Genomic DNA, 12,067 nt, shown 5'->3' on the forward strand with positions numbered 1-12,067 from the left:
TTAAAATATATTTTAAACAAAAATCACAAACTAAACAACCTGCAGTATTTTTACAGTCTTTATTTTACAGTTAAAATAAATGTTTATCAAATAAAGTTTAATGTTACAACTAATCGTGTATCCCTTTAATAACTGGCATTTACACTTAAGTCTGAAGGTAAATTTAAGAAGTCTAAAATTCCACTCTAAGAAGTTTGCCAACCAATAAGAGCACAGGAGAGAGTTTTACTTTTTGAACCATGGTACAGTTTTAAGAGCAATAATAGCTCCAGGTCTACCTTTGATTGATTCTATTGCAGTGCTAGAAAAACGTTTCTATCAGCCACTGCCAAAGGCACAGATGGAGTGATGTTTTTGCCTGTGTTTGTGTGTATACTTTGTGTGTATTATTGGCAAAAAAAACTGAATCACTGAATAGATTTGAAAGAAGCTTTAACACTGTGTTCACTGACTGTACCTCTACCAACTGATGAGTTGATTCAATTCAAGATGGTCATCATGGGAAAGCAAGTTTAGCAAACACAAAAATAGTTCTAATTTTAGATATTGAGCTAAAACTTGGTGTGGTGGAAGCTAACTGGCCAAAACTCTGCCATTAATGTTTGCAATCAACTGTTTTAAGCAAAATTTCTCATGAACGAGAGAATTGTTTTGAATGAAGCTTTCAAAGTAATCATTGCATACATGATCTGCCCATTCTCACAAACTAAGTGGCGGTGCAAGAAGGAGAGAGAGAGAAACCACCAAGACACCTGTGAGCACTCTGAAGGCGTTACAAGCTTGAGCAGGTGAGATATTTGGCTGTGTCCAAATTCAGAGGCTGGGTCCTTGGAAAGACTCGGAAGCAAGGTCCTTGTTATACCGCAAAGACTGGAAAAAAGTGGCTGTGAATTTGGATGGTCTAGCTTCCTGTCCTTACTCTGGCGTACATCCTGTCGCCTAGCAATGGTGGTGACACTAAACAGAAGCAAAATTAGATCAAAATAAAAGAAATCACTATATTAATATCATAAAAGAACAAAATGAACTTAAAGGCAATATTTGAAGGGCTAAGGGACCAGCCTTGGTTGCATGGTTTTTTCGCTTGTTTGATTTCTGACAAGAATAATATTTAAAAACATGTCTATTTCTATCTTTTATTTTTACACCTCCAGATTTTTATTCAAAACTTTATTCCTTTCTCTCACTTCGTCCACCATTACTAGCAGAAAAAAAAACTCCAGTCGGCCTGCAATGCATTATGGGATATGATGGGCCGAGACGGATCCATCGGACCTGTCCTTCAAATTGGGGCAAAAGGAGGACGCATTTGTCGGCAGCTTCGGAGGAGTCTTCGAATTTGGACAGCCTCAGGCGCGGCGCTGTGCCTGTGCAGTGAGCAACCGATGGATTCAGCCTTTGGAGGACCCAGTCTCTGAATTTGGACACAGCCACTGTTCTTCTCCAATCTCAGTATTATGTTAAGAGCGAGTAGCACAGAGAGACTGTTGAAGGAAACATAATAAATCTTGGTTAGAGTCTCCAAACAATCTAGACAAACAATTTTATTGATATATTATCTGCGGTAAATTAGGACAGTCATTTAAGGGAGGTGAACATTTCTGCAATGCCTTATTTTACTTGACATGTGTGTATTTCGTTGGTATTACTATGTAGAAATTTGACTTTACTTTGTAGAAGGATTTTTGTTTATTGACTACGACTGATTTATGACAGCAATAAAAGCACAAAACACATTTTATATACACTGTACTGTAAGTGCTAAGTGAGCTTGTGATGTACTGCACTATTGGATGAAACTGGGCTTAATGGTATTATCAATTGCAAAGTTTAACTGAATTGGCTATGACTCCCTTATTTTTCAACATAAGATGAAACTCTGGAATAAAAGGTGTGATTTAGTTGTTCTTTTGTCCTTTTGTTTTTTTGTAAAACTATATACACCTTAACTCCTCTCTGTTTTTTATTTTATTTATTTTTTTCTTTTTTAATTTTGGATCCTCGTGAAGGCTAATTTTTTGTTTCAATTTGAGTGATCACAAACCTCAGCTTTAGCTGAGCCATAAAGCAATATCTGCACCTGTGAATAGAGCTGTACACGTCTCTAATATCCCCGTCTCATTTCAGGAGAATCACTTTGTCATATTTTAACTGGGCCTAATTAATTATGTGCCAGTGAAATGCTGCTGTAATATTTGCAGATCTGTGCTCATTAAACTCATACTAATTCCTCCCTGAAAGGTGAAGCCCTAAATGTCTTTCTGTTGTGCTGATGTGAAACCACAAGACATGCTTTTTATTTCACCTGGTGTGAGAATGAAATGGGTCCAGGAAAATACTGCTTCGTGTTGGCCCGTGAGGAGGGATTGCTGTGAGTGTTTCATTATGTGTGGACAGTCCACCAAATGTCAGAGATGTAGGAAAGTAAAGCTTCATACTGAATCCTAACCCTAATGTTGCTCTGAGGGATAAACTCGAATTTATTATAAGGACACTTATAGAAATTCAAGTACTGCTGTGTGTGTTTCATTCCAATGACCCTTAATGAGAAAGAAATGGATGACTTATAATAAGACATAAAGGACCCCGTAAGTGAAAAAATGGTTTTAATATGAATTCAAACAAAAATGAAGGAAATGAGCTGCACACAGAGGTTAAGTCTTAATTTTATTCATCAATAAACATTTTAATTTCACTTACAGTAGGCCCCTGAAAGATTTCTCACTAGCAGTTAATGTTATAATGATGACAAATATATATTTAATGTGTGAGTTATTGTCTGCTCCTGAAAGCAAAATAACAATTGTGTTTGTGTCTGTGTCTCTCTGTATTGTTAGCATACTACCTCCTAAACCACGGGAAAAACTTTATTGAAATGCTAAAAACTTATCACATACATCCACAACTGATTAACTTGATTTAAGATAGATAAAACTAACTTTAGCAAATGTAGTGATTTCATGTACTGTGCCTTTAAGAAATGTGAACGCGCCTCCGAGCGGGTGCGCGCCCTTTGTTCATTCCAATCTTACATCTCGCTGTGATGACCTGTTCCCAWCTGTCTCGCTAATAAAGATTGTCCAGAAGCTGAAGATTATCGTCATCTTTTTTCATTCATGTGTTTGCCGAAGAGTTTTAAACATTCAACAAGTTTTCAGGAAGACGCCCTGTGAGTTTCCAGCAACCCAGGAGAGCAGCACCAGACGAGAGCAGACGGGGGGAACAGCCGCCGACAGACACCCCAGAAGAACCGAGCCGGACACAACACAAACACACACAAAAAACTGTTATATCTCAGCCAAGTTGACTATCTTTCCACGGCAATATTTTTCCTGTAAACAGCAACATTTCCAAAAAAAATGTTTTCGTCCACAGAAAACAACCCAAACCCTGCAGTAACTCTGCCAGGCCTGTATGTGGTGCTAAAACTGCCACAAAAACACACCAGAAACAGCTAAAGATAGGACAAATGGTTCTTTGAAGAAATCCAGATCTCAACGAGCCATTTGTTTCATACAGTCTTTTGATTTTGAGTGAGCGATGACATCATCGCGTCACGCAGGTAAAACCGTGTGTTTAAGTGGAACCCCTCTTCCTATTCCTCCTTGCACTGCTGTAATCCACATCTCTGCCTGTTTTTAGTAAAAAAAAACAAAAAAAAAAAACAACAACAACAAAAAAAAACAACAACTATGAATTGTCTCTGTGGTTGAGGGGAAAATTACGAGGAGTAAGCACAAAATAATACACTAACAGCTTTTATCCTTCATTGTAAGGAACCGTTCAAATAATTTGAATTGTTCGTGAACGTCACATCTCTCAAATTTAAACTTCTACTTTTGTCACAATAAACTGACTGGGAGTTGTATCAATTTAAATTTGGAGACATAATGAACAATTTCAGATAGTGTATCAATGTTGTAGATATACAGTTAAAATTATAATTCTTTGTAAACAATTTCAATTTCCCTTGTTTTTTATTTATTTATATTTTACTGTGGCCTTCATTCATATATTATTTTTTATTACTATTGTTTTTATATTGTTGAACAGGGCCTATTCTAGGATATAAACTTTTTTTTTTTGGGGGGGGGGGGGGGTGCTCAGCCCCAGTAGATTTTCTAATTGAATTAAGATAACTAAAATAGTTTAATTAAATAGTTTTGTTCAATTAAAACAGTTAACAACTATATATTGAATTTGAAACAGAACCCCATACCTGCCAACATCTGCTGATATCTATGACAGACACATATTCATGTTAAGCAGCTGTGGAATAAAGCAGACCTAGGGGCTCCAGGGGCATGCTCCCCTTAGAATTCTTTTAAAAATATACTAAAGACTCAGCAAAGTTTCAAGAGCATGTTGCTAAATTTATAAGAATCAAATGATCTATTTTGACCAATTACATTTTTGCTCAAACGTGACACACAACAACAGCAACAGGAGTTGTGTGGGGTCCTAACACCCACATCTCTACTTCACACTACAGATTATTTATTGAGTTATTTGAGGTAACGATGACAGGTTAAGTGCTTATTTATTTAAACTTGTAATCTAGACACATATTTTTTGTAAAAAAAATTTAAAAAAAATGAATAAATAAAATATTTAGGGGGGCTTGCAAATGTGTTGGGGAGGCTTCAGCAACAGTGATACTAATGTTGTTAACAATTCAAGTGAGAATTTTTTCCCTCAGATTATTTGGTGCAGTAACTATCTATTTGAATGTCTATCAGCCTCGTGGTCATGGAGGTAATACATTAAACAAAGGTTTTGCTATAGTTGAGCAACTGGTGTCTGATGCACAAACAAGTAATCTGTCATCAGTGGAGTCGATGGTTTGGCAGGAGGTGAAGCTATAACTCAGTGTTTTAAAAGATTGCATGTACACTGCTCACAAAGGAATGCAATGGTCGTGTATGAAGATTTTCTCCCTTTGTTACCTGGTTTCAAATAGTACCATTTAGAAGCTCAAAAAATGTTCCTGAGTGAACTTAGAACTGAAAGGACAACAAGTCTTGGCGTATCCATAAAATGCCATTCATATGTGGATGGGACCTGAGTTTAGCAATGAATAGTGCACATCTGCTCACAGTTTTGAAGAAATTTTGTAACTGATTAATTGAATATTAGATCCAATTTTGTATTTTATACTTTCTGATCATTTCAGTCTGTACGGTTGAAGCTGACAAAGAGTTGGTGTGTCTTATCATGTGTTCTTTCTCTCAGCCTAAACAAAACTGAGTACGTTCTGACGTCTGACGTAAAAGGTAACACCTCCTGGGATGTACCAGGAAGAGATGTACATTATAAGGCAATTTCATTATTGTAGTAAAAGAGAAGTTAATCAGGGTGTTAGAGTCTCTGCTTCTTAGCAGAGTTGCACTGCTGTGTTTGGGTTTTCCTGATATCAGCCCAAGGTCTGACTGAGGCCTGTGTGCTGAGTGCTGTTCTGTGAACCTGATTGGAGTCAGAAGATTAAAAATAAAGTTTTAAAGAAGAAATCCAACTGAATCCTGTTTATTCGGACATACCATTTTGAAGAACGCATATTTTTCCAACAATTTGGTGACCCCGACGTGATGGATGATCTTGAATAAGCAGAGAACATTGGATTTTATTTTTGGCTGTTGAAGAACCTGAGAAGATTTTTGAAACATCATCTACAGAGAGTGAGAAAAAGCTTCAAGATGCCTCCTTTCTTTTCCAAAGAGGATTTCTGCCAGCTTCTCCAAAAGGTGACGGCGTTGGAGCTCAAGATTCATCGTCTGGAGGAGATGAATGCTTTGGAGGACTCAACATGCGTTCGAATGGGTGAGAAGGCTGAGAGGAGAGATCAACATGGAGAGGAGATGGAAGCTGCTTCTGAGTGTAAAGCTGTATGGAACTCTGTTGGTGCGAGACCAAAAAATCTCTCAGGAAGGATTTAGCTCTTAGATGAAAATGAATAGCCAGAATTACAGAGAAAGGTTTTCTCTCCATCTGCAATGAGAAGAAAGCAACAGGCTGTAACCAAAACACCTGATAACGGCCAGAGAAATGAAGCAGTGTTTCTTCAAAACAGATTCACACCACTGGAAGAAACTGAGTCTGAACAAAGTTCACTATCTGATCACAGAGAGGGATCTGAGACCAGATCCAGATCCAGCTCAAAGCCAAAAGTCCAAAAAGAGACTTTTAAGAATCAAGAAATGCTGATCATCACAGATAAAATGGTGAATGAGATCAGAGGCTTCTGGAACAAGAAAAAAAGTCAAAGTTCTGAGTTTTGCTGATAAAGTGTCTGACCTTGCAGAGAAGATTCTGGAAATCTCAGCAGAATATCCAACTCTGAAGAAGCTCATCATTCATACAGGAAGTGCTGAAGTTATGAACTGACAGTCAGAAATCCTGAAAAAATATTTTATTCTGCTGCTGAATGCAGTTAATAATCTTAACATGGATGTGTTCCTCAGTGGGCCCATTCCTACAGCCAGAGGAGGAGCTGAGAGGTTCAGCAGACTGTTTGCTCTTAATGTTTTTTTTTTTTTTTGGAAAAGCTCTGTGCTGACCACTCTGTGAGATATGTGGACAACTTTGATCTCTTCTGGGAGAGAAAAAATCTCTTCAAGTCTGATGGAATGACTTTGAATCGACATGGATCGGAGCTGTTAGCTTCAAACATGAAGTATTTCCTGAACCAAGTTCRYGCTYGAACCAAACAACAGGAGAGTGATCAGCTGACGTCTGAGGCTGAAGGACAACAGGTGCAAACTTAGACATCAATGGAAAACAACGTGCAAGTGGCTGAACCAGAACAACATAGGGGAGTTACTTTAGGTCATTCTGCCCAAGAAGTGAGACACTCTACCAGTTAGAAGGGAACTGGTGGCCTTATCTGAGTCTTACTCATGAGCCTTGTTCAAAAAGAATTCTGAGAAATTTTGTTATGATTTGTGTCTGTGTTAATGTTTTATTTTAGTTTCTGTCTTGTCTTCTGTTTTCTTCCTCCTGTCTGCCTTTGCTCCAGCCCCACCCACTCTCATCTGCTCCTCATGTTTCTCTCCCAGGTGTTTTCTGTTTGTGCTCGTTAGTCTCACCTTTAAATTCTGTGTGTTGTCTTCACTTCCCTGTCGGATCATTGTTCTGTATTGTCCTGCCCTACCAAGCCTTGTGAGTTTTTTTGAGCAGCCCTTGTGCACTTTTTGTTTAAGTAATATTTGATTTTTGGTTCTTTTGAAACTGCCTGCATCATGGGTTCATTCCTGCCCAAAATTCTTAACAGAATGATCTGGCCATCTACTGAACCCAGCAGGCAGTTTTCATTTTTTTTCAACAACCTGTTGTCTGATCCTCCACCATGCCAAGTTAAGCTGGACCCAGCAACATTGCTGGAGAAGTTACAGCAGGTGAAGGGTGAGCTGTCTGTCCTGAAGGGTCTCTTTTCTTCTGGGTGTCCTTCTAAGCTGGCGGCTCCAGGGGTTTCTTTGATGTAGACCCTCCTGCTCTGGTTGATGTGGATTCTCCTGCTCCGGCTCTGGTCCCTGTGGGCCCTCCAGCTCTGGTTTCTGTTGGCTATCCTGCTGAGCCCTCTGTTCCTGAGGTTCCTGCGTCATCGGCTATCGTCTCCATGTCGCCTGGGTCGGCTGCCGTCGCCTCCAGGTCGGCTGCCATCGCCTCCGCGTTGGCTACCGTTGCCTCCATGTCGGCTGCTGTCGCCTGGGTCGGCTGCCGTCGCCTCTTCCTCCCCTCTGTTGCCTGTGTTCGCCGTCACCGAGGCTACTGCTCCATCAAAATCTGACGGCTCCTTATCTGCTCCTGCCTCCTCCCTTGGCTCCACGTCTGCTCCTGCCTCCTCCCTRGGCTCCACGTCTGCTCCTGCCTCCTCCCTRGGCTCCACGTCTGCTCCTGCCTCCTCCCTCTGGCTCTGCTCAGCTCCTGGGGCCTCATCAGTTATGGAGTGGGGGTCTTCAGGTCGTCCTCCTGACTTTGGCCTCTGCAGCAAGGAGGTTCATGGACGGCCTCCTGAACTTTTATTTTTGGGACGTCAGGAGCCGTCCCTTATTGGGGGGGCTATGTTATGATTTGTGTCTGTGTTAATGTTTTATTTTAGTTTCTGTCTTGTCATCTGTTTTCTTCCTCCTGTCTGCCTTGCTCCAGCCCCGCCCACTCTCACCTGCTCCTCATGTTTCTCTCCCAGGTGTTTTGTTTGTGCTCGTTAGTCTCACCTTTGAATTCTGTGTTGTCTTCACTTCCCAGTCGGATCATTGTTCTGTATTGTCTTGCCCTACCAAGCCTTGTGAGTTTTTTTGTGCTGCCCTTGTGCATTTTTTGTTTAAATAAATTTTGATTTTTTTGGGGTTCTTTTGAAACTGCCTGCATCATGGGTTCATTCCTGCCTGAAATTCTCAACAAATTTAAAACAAAAAAATTCTGTTGACTGTATATTTCACAGCCCTGGGATTTTATATTTGACGTTTATTACAATGAATTGATAAAAGTAAAAACAAAAAATCTGCAATTCCTGTCACTCATATTTTTTTACCATAAACACTCATCAACCTCAAAACATGACATCTTTGCTTAAAACTTTGGCATCTGAACTCTTGACTGCTTTAGTTGACTGTTACCAAAATATCTCATGAACCACAAAACAGATTTTATTGAAACTTTCAGAAAGTAATCACTGCCACAGTTACAGTAAGGACATTAGTCCAGACAAAATGGTTAAATCTCAGTCACTTTTACAAATATTCTGTGCAGTTTAGCTGAGGTTGTTCAGACTTAAAAAAAGAACCAATCGTTCAAGATGACCAAGATTTCATAATAGACTGGACATATCTTTTTTTTAAATGGTTTAATCTAATCGGCTACAACTCTGTAATTTCTCAATACAAAATCATCTTAAGCTACAACTCCTGGCATGAAAAGCTGTATATAATATGATTTTTTTTCAAGGAATGCTGGGCCTATATTTTCATTAAAGTTTTACTTTCAAAAGGCTTTCTGTAGAAAAATAGGAGCTGAAGCAGCTGGTCTGCTGACTCTGGGGAAACCTATGATGAGTTCTCTTATGGTGTGTATGTTCTTAAGTTTGTAATTAGATGATTTTAGTTTGTTTAACTGCTGTGGGTTGCAAAAATACAAGAACTCTGCATCCCCTCCACTTTGCTTCTTAAAGTTCTACGTTAAACACCTTTACATTAAAAGGGGGGAAATAGATTTTTAATCATTCTAAAATTAAATACAATGGTGCGTGCATTATATTCACCATCTGAACCCACTAACTCCTCATTAATCTAAAATGAAATAAACTAACTGAATTACAGTAAAGCCAGATATTTTAAATCTGTTTAGCTAAGAATTAAGTGTAATGTTTACAAACTTTATCACCATACAGTAAATCTTACTCAATGTTTTCTCATGTTGAAAGCATTGGCTCCTTTTTTGACATGTTTTTTTTTATGTCTTTCACTTGTTTCCAGTTTTTCTTAATAAGAAATCACTCTGCAGTGTTTCACCTTCCAACAAAAACAGAGGAAAGTGTAATGAAAATGTAAAATGTGTTAGACCGATTCAGTGGGAGCTTCTAGAGCACTAGTGGTGCCCAGTCTCAGTCCTCAAGGGCCACCATCCTACATCTGTTTCCCTTTCACTGCATTAAATCACACCACTCTTATGTCACTTTCAATACTCAAAGATCATTTTTGAACCATTCAGCCTTTTTGCCTTCATGCATTTTGCAAAAAATGAAGAAAAGAGAACCATGCCCCCAATGAAACTATGTAAGAAAGGTCTGAAGCCCTTGGGCGGTTGAGGGGGTTCATCACAACTAAAACATGTTTTCCCTTTAAAGGGCCAATATTATGTGTTTCTTAGGCATACATTTAAATTTTATACCATGATAAAGTGTCCATGTCACCTTTGGCTGTTATTAAAATGCTGTTTTTTATGTTTAAATAGAAAATAAACTTTTCTCGTCACTTCCTTTTCTAAACGCCTTGAAATTGGCCTCTGTCTCTTTAAGAACCGCCTTCCGCTTCTGTCTCGCCCATTTCGGGGGGGGGGGGGGCTGCTGTGAAGCAGTTTACTTGGCATTTAAAAATACATTTCCTCAAAAGCATTATTAATCTGAAAAGAGCTTCACTGAGGGAGAACTAATGTTGAAAGCTCAGCAGACAGTTAGGTTTCACTTTCACTTTGACCCGAGAGCCTGTAGGGGTCATGGGCGGGGTGGTGGTGGTGGTGGGGGGGTGCTCTGCCATGAGGAAGTTCGGCTTAAAGACACATCCCAGGGGAGTTTCTGGTCCCCACCTGTCGTTTTGCTCRTCAGCATGGCTGCCTAAAAACGATGCAGGATTTCTCAAACATGCATGAATGAGTCAAAGCAAGGCTTTGGGCACGATTTTTTATGAGAGTATAATGTTATGTATAAAACTCAAAAAAGTTGATTTTACATGATATTGCCCCTTTAATTTGAAGGTAGAGACATAGGTTTATATGATATTCATGATAAAACAAATGCATTATGTCAGGATTACAGCACATCAAAATGATAATGACAAAGAATACATGCAAAAGCCCTCATGGCCTTTGGTGACCTGAACGTTACAAACACACATACATGCACAAACACAAAAAATCTCGACATCATTCATTTATATGAATACCAACAGCTCGAGACCATTTTTTAAAAATTCTGATATTTTACCCTCACACAGAAGAAGGTGTAATAAAAATGTAAAATGCAGACCAATCAGAGGAAGTCTCTGGAGCAGTGGTGCCAAATCTCAACCCTCAAGGGTTTCCCTGCTCTTCATCATGTCATCAAGAGTTTCAGACAAACACTTAAAATTTTGAGACACACCTGATTTGAATGAATGAGTAATTAACAAGACATGCTGAAGAGCAGGGAAACAACTAAACCAGTATAATGAGCCTTGAGGACCAAGATTGGGCACCACTGCTCTAGAGTTTTGGCTTGAGCACGATTTCTCACTTATTTCTTGTTTCTAAAGAGATTTTGTTGTTTAAGTAATTCTAATCTTTGAAAATGATGTCTTGTGCAACTTTCAGGTGTTACAACAAAATATTGCAAAACAAAACTAGAAGCATTCAGAGAAGACACACCTCTGTTAAGACCCTGGGGTAACTTTAAACTCCTTTAATTTGTGAGTCTTACAAATAATTTTCTTTGGCCTTCATCAACTGAATCTTTCCTGTAGCCAAATCAGCTAACGCGTTCTCATTCCCGACTCGTCACATATTGACGCTTGTCCAAGGTTCTTTCCGCGTCCGATTTTGATGCGTCGGGTAATCCCCTCGTGTCAGTTATGATAAGCATGGGGCTTTTCCAGGTTTGCACCACATAGGGTCTTTGGGTCGGGGTCTGTGGTAAATATTAGGGATTAGGATTACTGGGTAATTTTAGGTAATGAGGTCAGGGATAGGATGTTTAGGAATAATACATCTAGTCAATAACTGAAGTGAGGGGGTTACATGATGCATCAAAACAGGACGAAGAGGAAACCTGGACCAAACATCAACATGTGACGAGTTGGAAGTGAGAATGGGCTGAATCAGCATATAATTGTAAAGCATCTTGTAATGTCAACAAAAATCAGGATGTTTATTGATATCTTTCCCCAGGTTTTGACACTAAAGCAGCTTCAGAAAGGAAGGTTCTCAAAACTATTTTTTTTTACCATATTTAGCAGGTTTGGTAAAATACCATTACTGCTCTGTTCTTACAACTGTATTTTTTTTAGGTTGCTTCGTGGCATCTGGTCACTGGCCTCACTAAACCCATGACCCCTAACTTTTCTCATTACGGACACATATTTTTCCATGAAATTCTCAGAAAGGTTCATGAAGCCAGTGCTGCCACCATGTCACAGCTTAATCACTACAAAATTTTTCAGCAGTTTCTTCGATGAAAAAAAATCCCCTCCATTATTGAGACCATTCATGAGTCCATCTATGTCGTTTCCAAACTACTAGTTCTATATATATACATATACACTCACCGGCCACTTTATTAGGTACACCACGCTAGTAACAGGTTGGACCCCCTTTTGCCTTCAGA

Source organism: Austrofundulus limnaeus, unplaced genomic scaffold (assembly GCF_001266775.1).
Source record: "Austrofundulus limnaeus strain Quisiro unplaced genomic scaffold, Austrofundulus_limnaeus-1.0 Scaffold12, whole genome shotgun sequence".
NCBI lineage: Eukaryota > Metazoa > Chordata > Actinopteri > Cyprinodontiformes > Rivulidae > Austrofundulus > Austrofundulus limnaeus.